The sequence below is a fragment of the Bombina bombina genome, chromosome 8 (genome assembly GCF_027579735.1).
Source record: "Bombina bombina isolate aBomBom1 chromosome 8, aBomBom1.pri, whole genome shotgun sequence".
NCBI lineage: Eukaryota > Metazoa > Chordata > Amphibia > Anura > Bombinatoridae > Bombina > Bombina bombina.
Window position 1 is genome coordinate 74,990,049 of NC_069506.1, and position 22,878 is coordinate 75,012,926.

The 22,878-nt window shown below is 39.7% G+C and overlaps 1 protein-coding gene across 1 annotated transcript in view; it reads left to right on the forward strand.

The window, feature by feature from the left end:
* The window catches only part of C8H1orf174 (chromosome 8 C1orf174 homolog), a 177,627-nt gene that overhangs the window by 149,254 nt on the left and 5,495 nt on the right, over nt 1–22,878 (forward strand). The window lies entirely within an intron of this gene.

Consider the following 22,878-nt stretch of genomic DNA (forward strand, 5'->3'; position numbering starts at 1 on the left):
GCTCCTGAACTTACATAGATAAACCCTTTAGCAAAGGATAACAATATAGGGAAGCAAATTGAATAATGGAAGTAAATTGGAAAGTTGTTTCAAATAGTTTTGTCTGAATCATGAATGTCTAATTATGACTTTACTGTCCCTTTAACAGCAGGTTTCAGTAACAGGAGATAGCCAGCAGAGCTCAGAATTAGGTCAGGATCAAGTCCAACTGATATAATTGCAAACCTACCCATCAACTATCAATTAAAGATATTGACCATCAAGATAAAGAGCAAGATTACAAGTAGAGCACAAAAATATTAGCACTATTGTGCGCTAATGCTGCTCAAGTAAAATCAATAGCACATATGTTAAAAGTAATATATTATTAGTAGAATGAAAGGGTCGGGCACGCTAACGTTTGGATGTCTGATAGCTTAGTGCCCTAAATCTCTCACATAAAAGACTACTATAGGGGCGCTCTGAAACTGATGTAGGCTATCGCTCAAGAACTAAGCTGCAGGTGCAGTAAACCAAAGGACAAGTAGTGGCGTTCTTTACTAACTTTTAAACAATGATATTCTATTGAAATATGTTTAAAACACTACATACATACATATGTACACACCTAAATATAAACACACATTCTTGTGTTCCCATTTAAACAACTTGTCATAAAAAAAACTACTTTATTTTGTATTTAATATGTATAAAAATTACTGAAATACTTTTAGTTGTGCTCCTTTTGTAATCTAACACACAAATGGCACGTTTTGTTCAGTTGACATGGTAGCAAGTATAGCTGATCAGCCGGATAGATGTGACAGGTAATATCAAATATAGTACAGAGCAGGTAGCAATGTAGAAGACTTAACAAGATATAACAGTGGATAAGGATACACAGTATGCAGGTATTGGCCTGCTAATAACACAGACAGGACAATGGGTCAGGAAATGATTAAGAGAAGAGCCTACCACACAGGTATGAAATAGAAAAACTGTGTCTTAATAGATGCTTCTATTGTTACTATCTTGTGTTAGTGATGTTCTAGAAGAACTTTTCAATTATGGACATTGAGCCAAATATCTATTTATCATAACTAAGTGAAAAATATACACCTGGCTAATAGAATAATGTCTTGGATAGAGTAAGCACAGCATATATATAGCTGTTACCCCTATTTCAGCACAGAAACTTGCTAATTGGCATCAGGGTCCCATGACATCATCTTGTGACCCATATCCCTTCCACTGAAAACATTTGTTAAAGGGACAGTCTAGTCCAAAAAAAACTTTCATGATTCAGATAGGGCATGTAATTTTAAACAATTTTCCAATTTACTTTTATCACCAATTTTTCTTTATTCTCTTGGTATTCTTAGTTGAAAGCTTATCCTAGGAGGTTCATATGCTAATTTCTTAGACCTTGAAGGCCGCCTCTTAAGAATGCATTTTAACAGGTTTTTCACCACTAGAGGGTGTTAGTTCATGTTTTTCATATAGATAACACTGTGCACGTGAAGTTACCTGGGAGCCATCACTGATTGGCTAAACTGCAAGTCTGTCAAAAGAACTGAAATAAAGGGGCAGTCTGCAGAGGCTTAGATACAAGATAGAAGGGGGGGCAGAGTCCACCTAAACTGTGTAGTAAATATTGTTTAGACAAGGTCCAAGCTCTAGGAGAACATTAATGCACAACTAGTAATGTAATCCACTGATAGGAGGGGTAACAATCACGCACACATCCACTGTATCTGCGGTTCACATCGATCATAAGTGTCAAAGATATGTTTGCTTGTAGCGTTACCTCATACAGATATATATATCTATGAAAAAAGGTGTCTCACCACCTACTAAAGAGTCCATATAACTTACAGTGGATCCATGGCATAAGTGACTTCAGCTACGTTAATATCCGTCTACAAACAACCTTCCCGCAGACCCAGGCTGCGTTTGCTAAGTAGTAGTTTCGTGGGCTTCAGTCCGCTGAGCAGGAGGCGTGTCACATACACGCTGACGAGTATATCATAATCAACAGACCTCACTCGGTGCTTGTTCCTTGAGATCCAATCCACTTGACAGTGGGTGTGTCACATACACACTAACGAATGTATCGTCACCAACGGGCCTCACCAATCAGGGGCTTCTTGGAGGATCTGTGCCAATAACCCTCTGGTAGTATTTGAGAAAAGACACATATATTGAAACATTTATGCAATTCTACTTGCCAGACCTCAAGTGAGCTTCCATGTAGACGGACAAAACAATAGCCACAGTTTTCAGTCCTGATCGTCAGGAAAGCGAGTGTACCCCTCCAAACCAGGAGCTAATCCATACAGAGTGAATGGGGGACCTGGCAGGGTGCCGATTCGCTCAAACAGGCTGCAAAACACTTCACCAAAAAGAAAGAACAGAGAGCGATCAGCTAGAAGAAGTATATATAAAACTTAGTCCTTTATTCAGAAATTCCGTATAAAAACAGATGGTCAAAAGTAAAAAAACAGTGAGAGCGCAAAAGCACCTAGGGATAGGCCAGCTTACGCGTTTTTATACGGAATTTCTGAATAAAGGACTACGTTTTATATATACTTCTTCTAGCTGATCGCTCTCTGTTCTTTCTTTTTGGTGAAGTTAGATACAAGATAATCACAGAGGTAAAAAATATATAAATATAACTGTGTTGGTTATGCAAAACTAGGGAATATGTAAAAAAGGGATTATCTATCTTTTAAAACAATAACAATTCTGGTGTAGACTGTCCCTTTAAGGATAAAGGAATCAAGTGTGGATCTAACCTCAAAATCCTTATAATCATGTAACACAACTGCAGTAGAAGGTGACAAAAAACAAACTGAAAATGTTAAGCATAGTCTGAGTAGAAGTACATGAAAGACTTGTGAAAGTAGAGGAGGAGGCTTTTGGAGCTTAATGACAAGATGATTGCTCTAATAGATTGTGGGGGAAAAGACCAATTAAGTTATTCAGCAATATCTTGAAGCGTACAGTTTGTCTCCAAGGTCCAGTTGGCAGAAAAACACAGCTGAGAAGAAATTGTAAGACAAGCGCAAGAACGACTTAGTGAATTTATTATATAAAACAAGTGCAATAACATATAAGCACTTACGTTAAAATAAAGAACATTCGACGTCCATTTAAGATCAAAAGTCTACGTTGGAATGTGCATCTGTTGAATGAGTCCCGCTAATAGCCCGATATCCAGGGTCTAGTGGGACAGCCAGCGGCGCCTGACGTCAGAACTGTTGCCTGAAGGGTCCCTCAGCAAGCGGGTAATCCTCAAATCAAACAGTTACAAGACACAACAACCATATCCCTACGCGTTTCATCCGGATACCCTTGAAAAAGTCCAGCCGCTGGCTGTGAGGCTGGCTTTCCGACTAGACCCTGGATGTCGGGCTGTTAGCAGGACTCATTCAACAGATGCACATTCCAAATTAGACTTTTGATCTTAAATGGACGTCGAATGTTCTTTATTTTAACGTAAGTGCTTATATGTTATTGCACTTGTTTTATATAATAAATTCACTAAGCCGTTCTTGCGCTTGTCTTACAATTTCTTCTCAGCTCCTTGCGTCCTTTGGTTTTTGGAAATACCATTGAAAGAAAGCAGCATCGGCTTGTACTATGACATCTCTATTTGGATATTGATTAACATACGTTTTCCATCTCTATTTGTGGCACCACACTGGACTGGGTTTTATTCAATAGAAGGTACTCATCTATTGAAACCATTTACTATTTAGCATAAATATAATGTATATTTTATTTGTTCTTGATTTATATGTTGTTGGGGTGATCCGTTAGTGAATTAGCGCTGATTTACGTTTGCTCTTTATTAGAAAAACACAGCTGATTGTCTATTATGTGGAGATTTCTCCACTGCTTTAAATGGGGTATTCGGAGACTCCAAAGAACCACAAAATAAGCAAAAAAATTAAGTGGGAAGGACAAATGGAAACCATTAAAATTAATGAAGAATGGTGACTCAGAGTGGTCGTTATAGATTAATTCTGCTAGTAGTTATTGAATCACAGTACCAAGCATTTCAAAATGTAGGTTTACCTCAAAGTAAAACTATTCAAAACATTGAAGTTTGTCTAAGGCCAAAATACTCAGTAGTAGATACAGGATTCAGTAGAAATGTTAACATTTATTGAAGAGACAAAGATTTAGAATTACATCTTTGATCTGTGTGGGACTTAAACAAAAAATACAAACAGCTCCATTGTATAATAAAAAAATCTACACATTTCAGCTAAATTGCCTTTCTCAAGAGCAATTAAAAATGCTAAAAAAACTGTTCCAAAGTCTGGTTGGTTGTTTGGCTTTGTGTTTGGTCTGATGATCAAAAGCTGGAGACTGAGAGTGGTTCTTTGGGATCTTATGTTAAAGATACCTTGTGCATCTTTCATGTAATCTTTAGAGATGTATATGGGCTATTTTATGTGTCAGTTTTGGAAGACCTCCCAATTTGTATTTTGAAAAGAGGTACTTTAAAAATGAAAATACCTTTTTGTGAGCTTTGCTATTGAAATTGGTTCATGGCAGCAGGTTTTTAAAAAAATAAAATGAGGTAGCATTGTGATCACTCAAGAAACTTGGCTCTCAATTTGGTCAGAAAGCAAAAAGCATTTTCAGGAACAAATTATCGATAGATTGTAATCGACTCTTTGTTTATCAAAATAGCGCTGACTATTCTTGATGTTGAGTCAGACGCCTTTACACCAGTTACATAAGTAGAGAATTTTTTTGGGTAAATTCAGTAGTGTTAAAATTGCCATCTGCTGCCTCCGTGTTGGAGTTTGGTTCTTAATATATATATATATATATATATATATACACATATATATACACATATATATATTACAAATATATTTGTGATATTGATCGATAGATGGATAGATAGACAAACAGCTAGCGATAGTAGAAGTTGGGCGACTGAACAAGGATAAAATTGAGGCAGTGGCAAGAGTTATTGTAATTTAAGTCCAAAAGTGGGCAAACCTAGTAACCATACAACAAGGTTAAGGATTACCAGTTAGGGGATACTGGAACAGGCAACGATAAAAGTCCAGCAGGACTTGAGGACAGGTAACAGCCAACAGGGCTTAGTAGCAGATGATAAGCAGAACTAAGAAGCGGGTGAGGCTTAAAGGGACAGTAAACACTTTATAATTATTCTTGTTGTCTTGCTATAGCAAGAACACTGGTTTTGAAGCCTCCCCAACAGGCCAGGTTTTCATGATTACCTTGGGTGAGAACAGTTAAAATAACCGTGTTTATTAATCCGCTGATTATGTCACCTGTGCTCCACTTCAGATATCCACAAAATGTGGCCTGTTAGGGATTACCTTTCCAACAGTTGGGGGTCTGTAGCTGCTTAGCTGCCTGAGATACAGGCTTCCAAGCAGCATGCTCCCATATCCCTATATTGTCCATTGTTAATTTTAAAGTCAAGTTGCGCGGTGACGTCACCGCGAGAATCATGAAGCCCCGACAATGCCTCTCACTATTCAGGCCAAATCGCCGGAGTGGGAGTAGGTGGGAGCCCCCAGAATGCTCTCAAGGTGGGTGAGTGCTAGCGACGGCTCTAAGCTGTCATCACCACCTGACTGGGACAATTTGTGATGGCTCAGAGTGGATCTGGCCAGCAGGTAACAGTGACAGAATTAGGCCAGCAAAATATAAATAGCTGTTATGGTCAGTAGACATAGTAGCAGGCATGCTACAAGTGATAGGTGCTGATTAGCCAAAGCAATATCCAACAGGTAACAATGGTATGTGCAGGACAGCAGTAATGACTGTATGCAGGAGCAGGCTATCAGGAACACAATTGGCCACCAGGAAACACAGACAGGGCAGCAGGTCAGGAAAGGGCCAGTAACAGAGGCTAAAACACGAGCTACCTGCATTGTCTTAATATAGCATACGTTGTCATGAAAAAGTATTTGCACCCTTCCTGATTTACTCTGGTTTGCATATTGCCACGCTGATTTTTTTTCCGGATATAATGTAATATAAGACAAATAAAACCTTCATAAACACAAAACTAAATTATCATTTTATTTATTTAATGAAAATGGTTATCCAACACCAACTGGCCAGGTATTAAACAGTATTAATCCCCTTAAGTAATCCACACATTAACCAAATTGAATTGATCACTGGATTAAATTAGAGCAGACACATCCAGGTATGATTTTTGCCAGTCCTGTTGAATCTAAATATCACTTTTATATAACCTTACCATCTATGTATAGTAGAGCATAAAGTCTCAACAAGTAGCATATACTGTTCTTTGGTCAAATGAGATGATACAAAGTTGTGGAGATATATCAGAATGGAAAGGGTTACAAAATCAGGCTCTGATATTCCAGCGAATGACAGTGAGAGCCATTATCTCCAGATGGAGAAAACTTGGAACAGTGTTGAACCTTCCCAGAAGTGGCCAGTCTACCAAAATTCCTCCAAGAGCACAACGACAACCCATCTACAAAGTCACAAAAACATCCAGGACAATAACTAAGGAATAGCAAACCTCTCTAGCCTTAGCTAAGGTCAGTGTACATGATTCAACAGTAAGGCACTGGGCAAAAATGTAAACAGTTCCAACAAAGAAAAATTGCAATTGCAAAAAAGCACACTGATGACCCCCAAACCTTCTGGTATAATGTTCTGTGGACAGACAAGTAAAAAGTGTAATTTATTGGAAGACACTAGTTCTGTTGTGCCTGGCATAAACCAAACACAGCATTTCACAAAATAAACATCATACCAACAGTCAAGTGTGGGTAGTACAAGTGTGTTGGGATGAGTACTGCACTTACATGATTGGTGGGATAGGAGAAAAAGATCTTCTAACAGACATTATTCTTTTATTTTCATGTTTTCAGCTGGAACTTCATATTGACCTGGTGATGCTTTCTGTTTAAAGCACATTGGTAGCTAATGTTGCCAGAACGGGACTCCGCCTTCCTATTTGGTTAGCAGAGGCTGACTATAAACCTAATATTTGTGACTTGCCTTTTGACATTAACATGCCGTGATTAGAGTCTAGATTCTATGATTTCCTAAGGTTTAGAAGGGAAATGTTTCTTCTTTGTCATAATTATTTTTAAACAAACAGTCTTATTATTGCTCCTTTTCCAAGCGCATGTAGTACCGCTTCTTTAGATGTTTTGCATCCAGATATAACCTTTGCGGTCCAAATTTGAAATCACAGAAGTCGGTCATTTACTTGAATCTAAAGAGTTTCTTGTATTTTGTGTAGGTGCATCATTCACCATATATAGGGCTAGTTTACGAGTGTAGTGGTATTTTGCGCTTGCGCGTCAACTACAAAGTAAGCTTGTGGCAGACGTATTAAAATCCGAAAGTAAAAAGTTTTCAAACAAGCAATAACCTGTTGTTGTCAAAAAGCCTAACTTCAAATATCACAACATACTCACACGCAAACTCGATTGCGTTTTCTCAAGTGCGCTAACCCGATATGAAATATTAATATTTCACATTTTAATGTTCTTCACATATAAGAATATGTTCTATTTATTCTTAAATACATATTTCTATAAATATCTCTGATTTTTTTTTGGAGTAAAATATATAGATAGATAGATAGATAGATAGATAGATAGATAGATAGATAGATATAGATATATACATGTAGGAATATCTATTCAAAAATACAAAACAACATATCCCCCTATGTGAAGAACATTGGATTGTGAAATATTTACAGTACATACACAGTTAAACACTTTTATTAAATATGAATATTGCATAAATATGATTTTAGATTTTTTCAGCTACTTGGGCTCCAATGCACTTTATTAGGTACAGTTACCTAGTAGCATGTTGAGCTTTCTTTAGCCTTCAAAATTTGTCTAGACATAAATTCAACAAGATGCTAAAAACGTTGTGGAGATATTGTGTACCATGCAGACATGTATGTCACGCAACTCCTGGAGATTTACCGGTGTAGGCCTGCAGCGAATAGCCCTTTCCAGCTCATCCCAAAGATGTTTAATAGGATTGAGATCCCCACAGCAAAGAAAAGTCATTGTCATTTTCCAGGAACCATCCCATAGTGATGCAGACTTTGTGTACCGGCACATTATCCTGCTGGATGTAACCATTTGCCTGAGGATAAACTTTCAACATGAACGGATGCCCTAGGTCAGCAACAATGTTTACGTACGCTATGGCATTTAGACGTGAATCTAGGGGTATCATTGGACCTAAAGTGTGCCAGGAAAACATTTGCCACACCATAACACCGCTCCCACCACCTTGCACAGTTTTGATCACACATGACGGGTACATGGATTCATGCTGTTTTCGACAAATTCGGAGCCTGCCATCAACATCACGCATTAGGAACTTCGACTTGTCAGACCAAGCAACTTTTTTCAGTCTTTGATGGTCCAGTGCTGGTGTTGTTTTGACAACTGAAGGTGTGCTATCTTGTTCTTCTCTGATAACAACGGCACCCAACGTGGCCGCCGGCTATTGTAGCCCATCTGCGACAAGGTGCGCTGAGTGGTGCATTACGATATGTTTTTTTCCGCACCAAGGTTGAATTCTGATGTGATTTGCGATATAGTTGCCTATCTGTTTGCTTGCACAGCTTCCTCTGACCTCTCTCATCAATAAGCATTTTTCTTCCACAGGACTTTCTCTGACCGGATGTTTTTTGTTCATTGAACCATTCTCGATACACCCTTGAAACTGTGGTACGTGACAAGTTCAGGAGTACTGCCGTTTCAGATATGCTTTGTCCAGTACATCTTGCACCTACTATCATGCCACCTTCAAAGTCCATCACTGCTTTTCTCCATTCTAGCTGCGGTTTGTACGCTTAAAGGGACACTGAACCCAAAAAATGTATTTTGTGATTCAGATAGAGCATGCAATTTTAAGCAACTTTCTAATTTACTCCTATTATCAATTTTTCTTCGTTCTCTTGCTATCTTTATTTGAAAAAAAGGCATCTAAGCTATTTTTTGGTTCAGACCTCTGGACAGCACTTGCTTATTGGTCGGTTAAATTAATCCACCAATCAGCAAGAACAACCCAGGTTGTACACCAAAAATGGGCCGACATCTAAACTTACATTCTTGCTTTTCAAATAAAGATACCAAGAGAATGAAGAAAATGTGATAATAGGAGTAAATTAGAAAGTTGCTTAAAATTGCATGCTCAATCAGAATCACGGAAGAAAAAAATTGAGTTCAGTGTCCCTTTAACTGATAGTAGGAAAGTTGTTCTGCTGTATTTAAACCAAAACTGTAGACACGTGACATGCAACATAGTAAAACAAACCATTTGTGCCCACAGCAGGGCTGTAGCTAATAAAGTGGCCAATATATGTATGTCTTTATATGTAAAAATATATTTATGTATTTATATGTGTATATATTTATGTGTGTGCATGTATTTCTTTGTTAAATCCCTTTGCAATTCAGACCTCATATATTCCCTTAACTTTTAATGCAATTTTTTAAAATAATTTTATTAGATAGTATTATTATGAGTGTAACTGTACTTTTAAATGTATTTTTGATGTGTTTTGTGCAACATTTTAGTTAAGCATAACTGTTAACCAGAGCTCTAAAGTCGCGCTATCCTAACGCACATTAAATTCAATTGCGCTTAAGCGAATGCATTTACTTTCAACTTATAATATGTGCGCTACTTCAGACCCGCACAAAGAGCCGCAATAAACCCCTTTTTGCTTGCACCCAACAGCAATGTAGCCCATAATTTCTTGCAATTGGACCACTATATGAGAGCATAACATCTACATTTTCACAAATATCCAGAATGTCATTCTTGTGCTCATTTAAAAAAATTGTCTTTAGCTCTGCCATAAATTACCATTAAGTAGCTGATACAGTGACCCCAATAGTTGTTCCCTTGACACTGCATGTAAAATTATTCATTACATTCAAAATAATTCAAGGTCAGAACATAATTCAGAAATTGGAAAATCACAAGTACTTAAATGATTCTTTTAGCCATATTCCAGCAAAGTTGATTTCATATTCTGTAACCTTTCACCAACCTGTTCATCCGTAGTTACTCAAATACTTGTTTAAAGTGAATGTCAATTTTCAGTGCCCGGTTTTTAAAAATACTTTTAATTTTTTTTAGATAAAAGTTTACATTGCACCGGATTTGTAGAAATACTTCCATTTTTCTTCTCCAAAGCCGGATCGCTGATCCCAGCCTCAGTTCCTCTGCACTGAAGTCAGAAATGACAAAACCAGCTTCCTCCAATCATGGCTTCCCCCCCCCAGAGCGTCCATCTCGTGATGCCCGGCTGTGATTGGAGGAAGCTGGTTTCGTCATTGCTGTGTTTGTACAGCAGGAAGAAGAAGGCGGGGGATCGTCGATCTGGCTTTGCAGAAGTAAAAGGTAAGTATTTCTACAAGTCCGGTGCAATGTAAACTTTCATCAATGAAAGTGTCCCTGTTTTTAAAAGTATTTTTAAAAAACGGACACTCATTGCTTAAAATTGACCTTCACTTTAACTAACAATACACAAACTTACAAAATAACTGGATAAAATAAAAACATCAACAATGATGCCACAGCAGAAATAATAGGCAATTCAAGTGGTGCTGTGATCTATACAAATTATTTGCAATATAAAATGTGTTTTACAGGAAATTCCCTAATCAAAGCCGCCAATAAATTTATTAAATATATTTTAAAGGTACAGCTTCTGTAAAGTTCCATGAAATGTGGTTTCCAAAAACTGAGAGTGATTCTACTCCTTGATCATGAAAGTTAATAGTTTCTTAGATAAAGTAGTTTTTATTTTGTGAAGGCAAATAAACCTGTAACAGTCAAGGCCAAAAAGCTTTTTTAGCTAACAAAATTTGTTCGACAAACCTGGTAGTTTATGATCACAGGGAAAAGCTTTCAAACTCCAGGAATTTTCCACTCTGGCAGTTTCTGCTTTTTGGGTCTATAATCAAGAAGCTTCATTGAAACAGGTAAAGCAGCAACATGGTCTTCCATGCTTTCACTCCTACCAATTTAAAGATACATGAAACCCAAAAAAAATTCTTTCAGGTTTCAGATAGAACATGCAAATTTAAACAACTTTCTATTTGAATTTTATTTGTCAATTTTCTTTGTTTCTTGGTATTTTTTGTTGAAAAGCTAGGATGTAAGCTTAGGAGCATGCACGTGTCTGGAGCACTATATGGCATTTGTTTTGCAAGAATATTATCCATTTGCAAGAGCACTAGATGGCAGCACCATTTCCTGTGATGTAGTTCTCCAGACACCTATCTAGGTATCTCTTCAACAAAGAATACCATGGGAATGAAACGCATTTGATAATAGATGTAAATTGGATTTTTTTTTTTTTAAATTGTATGCTCTGAATCACAAAAGAACATTTTAGGATTTCATATCCCTTTAATGTGCTTGTGTCAACAGAAGCTGCATTTGGTAGAAAGTTTGCACAGACCTTGCTGCCTCAGTTATTGGCAGAGGATTTCTCCTCTTAGGGGTAGATTTATTAAAGGTCGAGCGGACATGATTTGCTGTAGCGAACATACGCATACGCTGTCGGCATTTATCATTGCACATACATTTCTACTGAAATGCTTGTGCAATGCCGCCCCCTGCTCACCGGTGGCCAATCGGCCGCTAGCAGGGGGTGTCAGTTATCCGGATCGGGGTGATTTCAGTGGTGGCGGAGAAGTTAACCCCTTAATGACCGGACCATTTTTCAGTTTTCTTACCCTTAATGACAATGGCTATTTTTACATTTCTGCAGTGTTAGTGTTTAGCTGTAATTTTCCTCTTACTCATTTACTGTACCCACACATATAATATACCGTTTTTCTCGCCATTAAATGGACTTTCTAAAGATACAATTTTTTTCATCATATCTTATAATTTAATATAAAAAATATATAAAATATGAGGAAAAAATGGAAAAAAACACACTTTTTCTAACTTTGACCTCCAAAATCTGTTACACATCTACAATCACCAAAAAACACCCATGCTAAATAGTTTCTAAATTTTGTCCTGAGTTTAGAAATACCCACTGGTTACATGTTCTTTGCTTTTTTTGCAAGTTATAGGGCCATAAATACAAGTAGCACTTTGCTATTTCCAAACCATTTTATTCAAGATTAGCGCTAGTTACATTGGAACCCTGATATCTGTCAGGAATACCTGAATATCCCTTGACATGTATATATTTTTTCTCCTGTTAAGTGTGGTCAGTCCACGGGTCATCATTACTTCTGGGATATTATCTCCTCCCCTACAGGAAGTGCAAGAGGATTCACCCAGCAGAGCTGCTATATAGCTCCTCCCCCCTACATCACCCCCAGTCATTCTCTTGCACCCAACGAATAGATAGGATGTGTGAGAGGACTGTGGTGATTTAATTAGTTTATTAACTTCAATCAAAAGTTTGTTATTTTATAATAGCACCGGAGTGTGTTATTCATTCTCTGGTAGAATTTGAAGAAGAATCTACCGGAGTTTTTTCTATGATTTTAGCCGGAGTAGTTAAGATCATATTGCTGTTTCTCGGCCATCTGAGGAGAGGTAAACTTCAGATCAGGGGACAGCGGGCAGATTAATCTGCAAAGAGGTATGTAGCAGTTTGTTATTTTCTGACATGGAATTGATGAGAAAATCCTGCCATACCGTTATAATGTAAACTCAGCCTTAAATGCAGTAGATGTAGCTGGTATCAGGCTGTCATGTATGTATATTTTACACTTCAGTATTCTGGGGAATGGTACTTCACTGGATTTATACTGTATGCATAGACTTAACCTAATTTGCAGGGACTTGCAATAGGTTTTAAATAACAATTAATTTATTGAGGTTAAACGTTTTTTTGCTGGCATGTAAAAACGTTTATTTCTCTGAGGTACTGGGTGAAAAAATGTTTTGGGCACTATTTTTTCCACTTGGCAATAGTTTTTGTTTAAATTAAAGCAGTTCACTGATCTCTCTCACTGTTATGTGTGAGGGGGAGGGGCCATTTTTGACGCTTTTACTACGCATCAAAAAACTCAGCCAGAGGTTCATTTTCTTCCTGCATGATCCGGTTCATCTCTACAGAACTCAGGGATCTCCAAAGCCTTTTTTGAGGGAGGTAATCATCACAGCAGAGCTGTGAAGATTGTAGTTGACTGTGATAAAAAACGTTTATTTGTGTATTTTTTTCTGCTGCCTGGGTTAGTTATCCTTTAATGGGAACAATCCTTTGCTAAAATTGTATATTTCTGACAAAGATTGATGCTATAACTTAATTATTTTCAACTGTCATAATTTTTTCTGTGCTTCTTATAGGCACAGTTCGTTTTCATATTATTGTAAATTACTTAAAAAAAGCATTTCCAAGTTGCTAGTTAATTGCTAGTGTGTTAAACATGTCTGATTCAGAGGAAGATACATGTGCTATATGTGCTAATGCCAAAGTGGAGCCCAATAGAAGTTTATGTACTAACTGTATTGATGCTACTTTAAATAAAAGTCAATCTGTACAAATTGAACATATTTCACCAGACAACGAGGGGAGAGTTATGCCGACTAACTCGCCTCACGTGTCAGTACCTACATCTCCCGCTCGGGAGGTGCGTGATATTGTAGCGCCGAGTACATCTGGGCGGCCATTTCAAATCACATTACAGGATATGGCTACTGTTATGACTGAAGTTTTGGCTAAATTACCAGAACTTAGAGGCAAGCGTGATCACTCTGGGGTGAGAACAGAGTGCGCTGATAATATTAGGGCCATGTCAGACACTGCGTCACAGGCGGCAGAACATGAGGACGGAGAACTTCATTCTGTGGGTGACGGTTCTGATCCAAATAGATTGGATTCAGATATTTCAAATTTTAAATTTAAGCTGGAAAACCTCCGTGTATTACTAGGGGAGGTGTTAGCGGCTCTGAATGATTGTAACACAGTTGCAATACCAGAGAAAATGTGTAGGTTGGATAAATATTTTGCGGTACCGGCGAGTACTGATGTTTTTCCTATACCTAAGAGACTTACTGAAATTGTTACTAAGGAGTGGGATAGGCCCGGTGTACCGTTCTCACCCCCTCCGATATTTAGAAAAATGTTTCCAATAGACGCCACCACACGGGACTTATGGCAAACGGTCCCTAAGGTGGAGGGAGCAGTTTCTACTTTAGCTAAGCGTACCACTATCCCAGTGGAGGATAGCTGTGCCTTTTCAGATCCAATGGATAAAAAATTAGAGGGTTACCTTAAGAAAATGTTTGTTCAACAAGGTTTTATATTGCAACCTCTTGCATGTATTGCGCCTGTCACGGCTGCAGCAGCATTTTGGTTTGAGTCTCTGGAAGAGACACTTCAATCATCTACACTAGATGAGATTACAGACAAACTTAAAGCCCTTAAGTTAGCTAACTCATTTATTTCAGATGCCGTAGTACATTTAACTAAACTTACGGCTAAGAATTCCGGATTTGCCATTCAGGCACGCAGAGCACTGTGGCTAAAATCCTGGTCAGCTGATGTTACTTCTAAATCTAAATTGCTTAATATACCTTTCAAAGGGCAAACCTTGTTCGGGCCCGGGTTGAAGGAGATTATCGCTGACATTACAGGAGGTAAAGGCCATGCCCTGCCTCAGGACAAAGCCAAACCTAGGGCTAGACAGTCTAATTTTCGTTCCTTTCGTAATTTCAAAGCAGGAACAGCATCAACCTCCTCTGCACCAAAACAGGAAGGAGCTGTTGCTCGCTACAGACAAGGCTGGAAACCTAACCAGTCCTGGAACAAGGGCAAGCAGGCCAGGAAACCTGCTGCTGCCCCTAAGACAGCATGAATCGAGGGCCCCCGATCCGGGACCGGATCTAATAGGGGGCAGACTTTCTCTCTTCGCCCAGGCTTGGGCAAGAGATGTTCAGGATCCCTGGGCGTTAGAGATCATATCTCAGGGATACCTTCTGGACTTCAAATCCTCTCCCCCAAGAGGGAGATTTCATCTGTCAAGGTTATCAACAAACCAAATAAAGAAAGAAGCGTTCCTACGCTGCGTACAAGATCTTTTATTAATGGGAGTGATCCATCCAGTTCCGCGGTCGGAACAAGGACAAGGGTTTTACTCAAATCTGTTTGTAGTTCCCAAAAAAGAGGGAACTTTCAGGCCAATCTTGGATTTAAAGATCCTAAACAAATTCCTAAGAGTTCCATCGTTCAAGATGGAAACGATTCGAACAATTTTGCCCATGATCCAAGAGGGTCAGTACATGACCACAGTGGATTTAAAGGATGCTTACCTTCACATACCGATTCACAGAAATCATTACCGGTATCTAAGGTTTGCCTTTCTAGACAGGTATTACCAGTTTGTAGCTCTTCCATTCGGACTGGCTACGGCTCCAAGAATCTTCACAAAGGTTCTGGGTACTCTTCTGGCGGTACTAAGACCGCGAGGAATTTCGGTAGCTCCGTACCTAGACGACATTCTGATACAAGCTTCAAGCTTTCAAACTGCCAAGTCTCATACAGAGTTAGTACTGGCATTTCTAAGGTCGCATGGATGGAAGGTGAACGAAAAGAAGAGTTCTCTCTTTCCACTCACAAGAGTTCCCTTCTTGGGGACTCTGATAGATTCTGTAGAAATGAAGATTTACCTGACAGAAGACAGGTTAACAAAGCTTCAAAATGCATGCCGTGTCCTTCATTCCATTCAACACCCGTCAGTAGCTCAATGCATGGAGGTGATCGGCTTAATGGTAGCGGCAATGGACGTAGTACCTTTTGCACGCCTACATCTCAAACCGCTGCAATTGTGCATGCTAAGTCAGTGGAATGGGGATTACTCAGATTTGTCCCCCACTCTAAATCTGAATCAAGAGACCAGAAATTCTCTTCTATGGTGGCTTTATCGGCCACACCTGTCCAGGGGGATGCCATTCAGCAGGCCAGACTGGACAATTGTAACAACAGACGCCAGCCTACTAGGTTGGGGCGCTGTCTGGAATTCTCTGAAGGCTCAGGGACTATGGAATCAGGAGGAGAGTCTCCTTCCAATAAACATTCTGGAATTGAGAGCAGTTCTCAATGCCCTTCTGGCTTGGCCCCTGTTAACAACTCAGGGGTTCATCAGGTTTCAGTCGGACAACATCACGACTGTAGCTTACATCAACCATCAGGGAGGGACAAGAAGCTCCCTAGCAATGATGGAAGTATCAAAGATAATTCGCTGGGCAGAGTCTCACTCTTGCCACCTGTCTGCAATCCACATCCCGGGAGTGGAGAACTGGGAGGCGGATTTCTTAAGTCGTCAGACTTTTCATCCGGGGGAGTTGGAACTTCATCCGGAGGTCTTTGCCCAGATACTTCGACGTTGGGGCAAACCAGAGATAGATCTCATGGCGTCTCGTCAGAACGCCAAGCTTCCTCGCTACGGGTCCAGATCCAGGGACCCGGGAGCGGTTCTGATAGATGCTTTGACAGCACCTTGGACCTTCGGGATGGCTTATGTGTTTCCACCCTTCCCGATGCTTCCTCGATTGATTGCCAGAATCAAACAGGAGAGAGCATCAGTGATTCTAATAGCACCTGCATGGCCACGCAGGATTTGGTATGCAGATCTAGTGGACATGTCATCCTGTCCGCCTTGGTCTCTACCTCTGAAACAGGACCTTCTGATCCAGGGTCCATTCAAACATCAAAATCTAACTTCTCTGAAGCTGACTGCTTGGAAATTGAACGCTTGATTTTATCAAAACGTGGGTTTTCTGAGCCAGTTATTGATACCTTAATACAGGCTAGGAAGCCTGTTACCAGAAGGATTTACCATAAAATATGGCGTAAATACTTATATTGGTGCGAATCCAAGAGTTACTCATGGAGTAAGGTTAGGATTCCAAGGATATTGTCTTTTCTACAAGAAGGTTTAGAAAAGGGGTTATCCGCTAGTTCTTTAAAGGGACAGATTTCAGCTCTGTCCATTCTTTTACACAAACGTCTGTCAGAAGTTCCGGACGTTCAAGCTTTTTGTCAGGCTTTAGCTAGGATCAAGCCTGTGTTTAAAACTGTTGCTCCGCCATGGAGTTTGAACTTAGTTCTTAATGTTTTACAGGGTGTTCCGTTTGAACCCCTTCATTCCATTGATATCAAGTTGTTATCTTGGAAAGTTTTGTTTTTAATGGCTATTTCCTCGGCTCGAAGAGTCTCTGAGTTATCTGCCTTACATTGTGATTCTCCTTATCTGATTTTTCATTCAGACAAGGTAGTTCTGCGTACTAAACCTGGGTTCCTACCTAAGGTGGTCACTAACAGGAATATCAATCAAGAGATTGTTGTTCCATCCTTGTGTCCTAATCCTTCCTCGAAGAAGGAACGTCTGCTACACAATCTAGATGTAGTCCGTGCCCTGAAATTTTATCTACAGGCAACTAAGGAGTTTCGTCAAACGTCTTCCCTGTTTGTCGTTTATTCTGGCCAGAGGAGAGGTCAAAAAGCTTCGGCTACCTCTCTCTCTTTGTGGCTTCGTAGCATAATACGATTAGCCTATGAGACTGCTGGACAGCAGCCTCCTGAAAGAATTACAGCTCATTCTACTAGAGCTGTGGCTTCCACTTGGGCCTTTAAGAATGAGGCTTCTGTTGAACAGATTTGCAAGGCTGCAACTTGGTCTTCTCTTCATACTTTTTCCAAATTTTACAAATTTGACACTTTTGCTTCTTCGGAGGCTGTTTTTGGGAGAAAGGTTCTTCAGGCAGTGGTTCCCTCCGTATAAAGAGCCTGCCTGTCCCTCCCGTCATCCGTGTACTTTTGCTTTGGTATTGGTATCCCAGAAGTAATGATGACCCGTGGACTGACCACACTTAACAGGAGAAAACAAAATTTATGCTTACCTGATAAATTCATTTCTCCTGTAGTGTGGTCAGTCCACGGCCCGCCCTGTTTTTTATGGCAGGCTAAAAAAAAATTTTTTGGATTATACTCCAGTCACCACTACACCCTTCGGCTTCTCCTTTCTCGTTGGTCCTTTGGTCGAATGACTGGAGGTGACGTAGGGGGGAGGAGCTATATAGCAGCTCTGCTGGGTGAATCCTCTTGCACTTCCTGTAGGGGAGGAGATAATATCCCAGAAGTAATGATGACCCGTGGACTGACCACACTACAGGAGAAATGAATTTATCAGGTAAGCATAAATTTAGTTTTTTTAGAAGACAACCCAAAGTATTGATTTATGCCCATTTTGGTATATTTCATGCCACCATTTCACTGCCAAATGCGAGCAAATAAAAAAAATTGTTCACTTTTTCACAAATTTTGTCACAAACTTTAGGTTTCTCACTGAAATTATTTACAAACAGTTTGTGCAATTATGGCACAAATGGTTGTAAATGCTTCTCTGGGATCCCCTTTGTTCAGAAATAGCAGACATATATGGCTTTGGCGTTGCTTTTTGGTAATTAGAAGGCCGCTAAATGCAGCTGCGCACCACACGTGTATTATGCCCAGCAGTGAAGGGGTTAATTAGGGATCTTGTAGGGACCTTGTAGGGACCTTGAAGGGTTAATTTTAGCTTTAGTGTAGTGTAGTAGACAACCCAAAGTATTGATCTAGGCCCATTTTGGTATATTTCATGCCACCATTTCACCGCCAAATGCGAGCAAATAAAAAAAAAAGTGACATTTTTCACAATTTTAGGTTTCTCACTTAAATTATTTACAAACAGCTTGTGCAATTATGGCACAAATGGTTATAAATGCTTCTCTGGGATCTCCTTTGTTCAGAAATAGCAGACATATATGGCTTTGGCGTTGCTTTTTGGCAATTAGGAGGCCGCTAAATGCTGCTGCGCACCACACTTGTATTATGCCCAGCAGTGAAGGGGTTAATTAGGTAGCTTGTAGAGAGCTTGCAGGGTTAATTTTAGCTTTAGTGTAGAGATTAGCCTCCCACCTGACACATCCCACCCCCTGATCCCTCCCAGACAGCTCTCTTCCCTCCCCCACCCCACAATTGTCCCCGCCATCTTAAGTACTGGCAGAAAGTCTGCCAGTACTAAAATAAAAGGTGTTTTTTTTTTTTTGTTGTTTTTTTTTTTAATTATTCAGCTGTGATGGACCCCTGCCTTAACCCCCAACCTCCCTGATCCCCCCCCCAAACACCTCTCTAACCCTCCCCACCTACGTATTTGCCACCATCTTGGGTACTGGCAGCTGTCTGCCAGTACCCAGTTTTCCCCAAAAAATAAAGTGTGTTTTTTTTTTATTTTTAGTTGTTTTTTCATTTTTTCTGTAGTGTAGCTGCCCCCCCCAGTACCCCCACCCCCCTAACCCTACCAGATCCTATTATTATTTTTTTTTAAAAATGTTTGCTGCCCCCCTCCCTCTTAACAGAACTCATTGGTGGCAGTGTTTGCTGCGCGCGCGCACACGCAGGCCCCCCCTCCGCACGCTCCCGGCATCCGGCGTGCACAATGCACTTGTAGGAACCGGATGCCGGGTAGCGATGGGCCGCCCACCCTCCTCCCTTGTAAGCTCCCACCCACCAACGAACGGCCCCATCGCTACCGGTGCAGAGAGGGCCACAGAGTGGCTCTCTCTGCATCGGATGCTTTTTAAAGGGTATTGCAGGATGCCTCAATATCGAGGCATCACTGCAATACCCTGAGAGCTGCTGGAAGCGATTGCGATCGCTTCCAGCACTCTCTTAGACAACTGACGTACCAGGTACGTCCATTGTCACTAACTGCTAGTTTTTGCAGGACGTACCTGGTACGTCAGTTGTCATTAAGGGGTTAAAGGGATAGGAAAGTCAAAATTAAACTTGCCTAATTCATATAGAGCAGGTCATTTTAAGACACTTTTAAATTCACTTCTATTTTCAAATGTGCTTTGTTCTCTTAGTATCCCTTGTTTTAAAATGAATACGCACATATCATACACTAGTGGGAGCTGCTGCTAATTGGTGCATGCACACAATTGTCTCTTGTGATTGGCTAACTAGATGGGTTCAGCTTCTGGTCAGTAGTGCAATGCTGTCCCTTCAGCAATGGATAACAAGATAATGAAACAAATTTGATAATAGAAGTAAATTGGAAAGTTGTTTAAAATTGTATGTTCTATCTGAATCATAAAAACAAATATATGGGTTTACTATCTCTTTAAGGAGCTGCGGTCTTATGACTGCTGCTTCTTAACTTCCATTTTTGGCAGACCAGAAACGATGGGGCGACGATGCAGCATTCGCTGCTTGTTAAATGGACCCCCTAGCATTTATAGCATTTATTGTGGGTCTATGAGATTGAAGTAAAGTAAAATGTACACTTACTAATAAATCAAATACTTCACTCTCAAAGTAGAACTTATACAGGCCCGCCCTGTCCTACACACATTTTATTACTTAGCTTATGCATCACAGAGATCTTGCAAAGTCATTCCTCTTTTCTCCTCTCATATAGTGATGCTACTCATGAACCGACTTGAGCAGAAAGCTGAGGGTTATATGTAGGGTTGAGAACCCTTCCCCTCAGACTTATGAGAAATGTTTCTTACTACACCAGAGACATCCACCCACAGTATTGACCTGGTTTTTCTAGGAGTGTAAAGAAAATTTGTTCAAGATAAATCTGGTTTTCCAGTTGTGCTTGTGTGCATTGTCTGAAGAGGCAGAGTTTACTTTTCCTAAAGTGAGGACTATAACACAAATAAGCAGGGCATGTCATTGGTTTAACATATTTAAAGTTAGTAAAAATTCCATCTGAATGCAGGGTAAAGGGAACTCAAATTAGGGTCCCACTCAACCAATAGACGCACATAGATACATCTCTTAAAGCACGTCCTAGAGTTAAGAGCCATAGGTCTGATTAACACATGTGAAAATAATATGACAGTAGAGTGATATAGCCACAAATATTGGGAACAGTGTTACTATAGGAAGTCTTTAAAGTGCTTTTTTAAGCAGTCACCTTCAAGTACTGACATCTCCCAAGTCATCTGAACCAACAGGCAAATAAGGGAGTATGGAGACTGGTCAGTTTATTTTGGCTTTGTAGAGAAATATTACTAGACTAGACTGTAATTCAATATTGGGCAGGTTATTTGCAAAACCTCTGCAGTAGTTATCTATTCCTTGATTCCCAACCATTCCCAAGGTTCTGTGAAACAAGTGAGAAGCAGTAGTGCAGTATTTCCACTTTGACAAAGAATATTATTGCCCCCTTAAGTTGAAAGGTCTACACTGATGAGGAAGTTTTCTAGGAAAATTTGTTAAAACATTTTTTTTTTTACTAGGGTTTAGTTATTCAAGCTTGAGACTGAGGGAACAAAGTAAGGAAATTAAGTGACTGTGTCTGATTATGCCAGATGCACACTCCCTTGCAGTTCCCGGGACTAGCATCCTAATTGGTTGATTAAAGTTCCCTTATAATGAGATGTGGCTACTGATGAAATTGTGTGGTGGAATATATTCCTTTTTTTTAACTTTGAGGTATTTATGTAATATTTTTTAGTTAGCTTTTTATAGATATGCAGCTGCACCCTGAATGTTTGTCGCAATCACATAAAGCCAACCTATTATACTAATTGCTACCCACATGCTATGGGCATCTAACGTGATATTAAATAATAGACACCTGCTTTGAAGGTAACATTGTCCAATACTAGTTAAAGTGATGGTAAATCCCAGCGTTTGCAATTGTGATGCCAAGCCTGATTTCCCGCACGGCTATTGGCTAAGAGGTGTAAACGTCACCTTTCAGTCAAATAGGGAAAATAGCGTTCTGCCGGTGGGCTGCCTTAGTAGCTCAGAACTGCGATCGATTGGAACAAATAAAGGAGCTTTCATCATGAAGTATTTTATACTTCATGAATGAAAGTCCCCTTTATTTGTTCCAATGCTAAATCCTAGCGTTTTACAAACACTAGGATTTAGCATCACTTTAAGGATAGTGAGGGGAGAGAAGGTCTCCCTACAAGAGACAGAGGTCTGTTCAGTATTAGTTAAAGGGATGCTAAATCCAATTTTTTTCTTTCATGATTCAGATATAGCATGCCATTTTAAACAACTTTCTAATTTACTATTATCAATGTTTCTTCTTTCTCTTGCTATCTTTATTTAAAAAGCAAATATGTAAAGCTTAGGAGCCGGTCCATTTTTGGTTCAGAACCTGGGTAAATGTAGCCACCAATAAGCAAGTGCTATCCAGGGTTCTGAACCTAAAATGGGCCGGCTCCTAAGGTTTACATTCCTGCTTTTTAAATAAAGATAGCAAGAGAACGAAGGAAAATTGATAATAGGTGTAAATTAGAAAGTTGCTTAAAACTGAATTCTTTACGCAACGGTATAAAATGATCTTGTGTTGCAAAGTCAAATTTATTAGTCTATTGTCATTGGGAGAGTCTCCTCTTGACGAGTTCCTCGGTATCCTGACTCTCTTAACCAATGGGTTATGACTTAGCTTGACTAGGGGCGGGGCTGCTGGACCCCTGATGCCAAACAGGGAGGGGTTAAAAGACTTGAGCAGCTTATTTCTGTACAGTAATATGCAAGTATTAAACTGTCTGCAGTAAATGGTATTACTAAAATAGTACATAAGTATATATGTGTAAATATATATAGAGAGAGAGAGTGTCTCTGTGTGTGTGTGTGTGAGTGCGAATGTCTATGTGCGAGTTTGAGTAAAGATTTTTGGGTTTGGGCTGAACTAAAGTTGGCAACGATACCAGGAATATGTCTGGGGGAGGGATGATGGTCTTTATCTGTCAGACAGACGGGTTTGGGCTTCGCTATATACACATGAACTAACACCAGCTAGGAGAGGTGGGCTATATGTAGGATGATGTACATTCCCTGAAGTCTGCTGGAATATTTCTTCCAACTCCAAGACG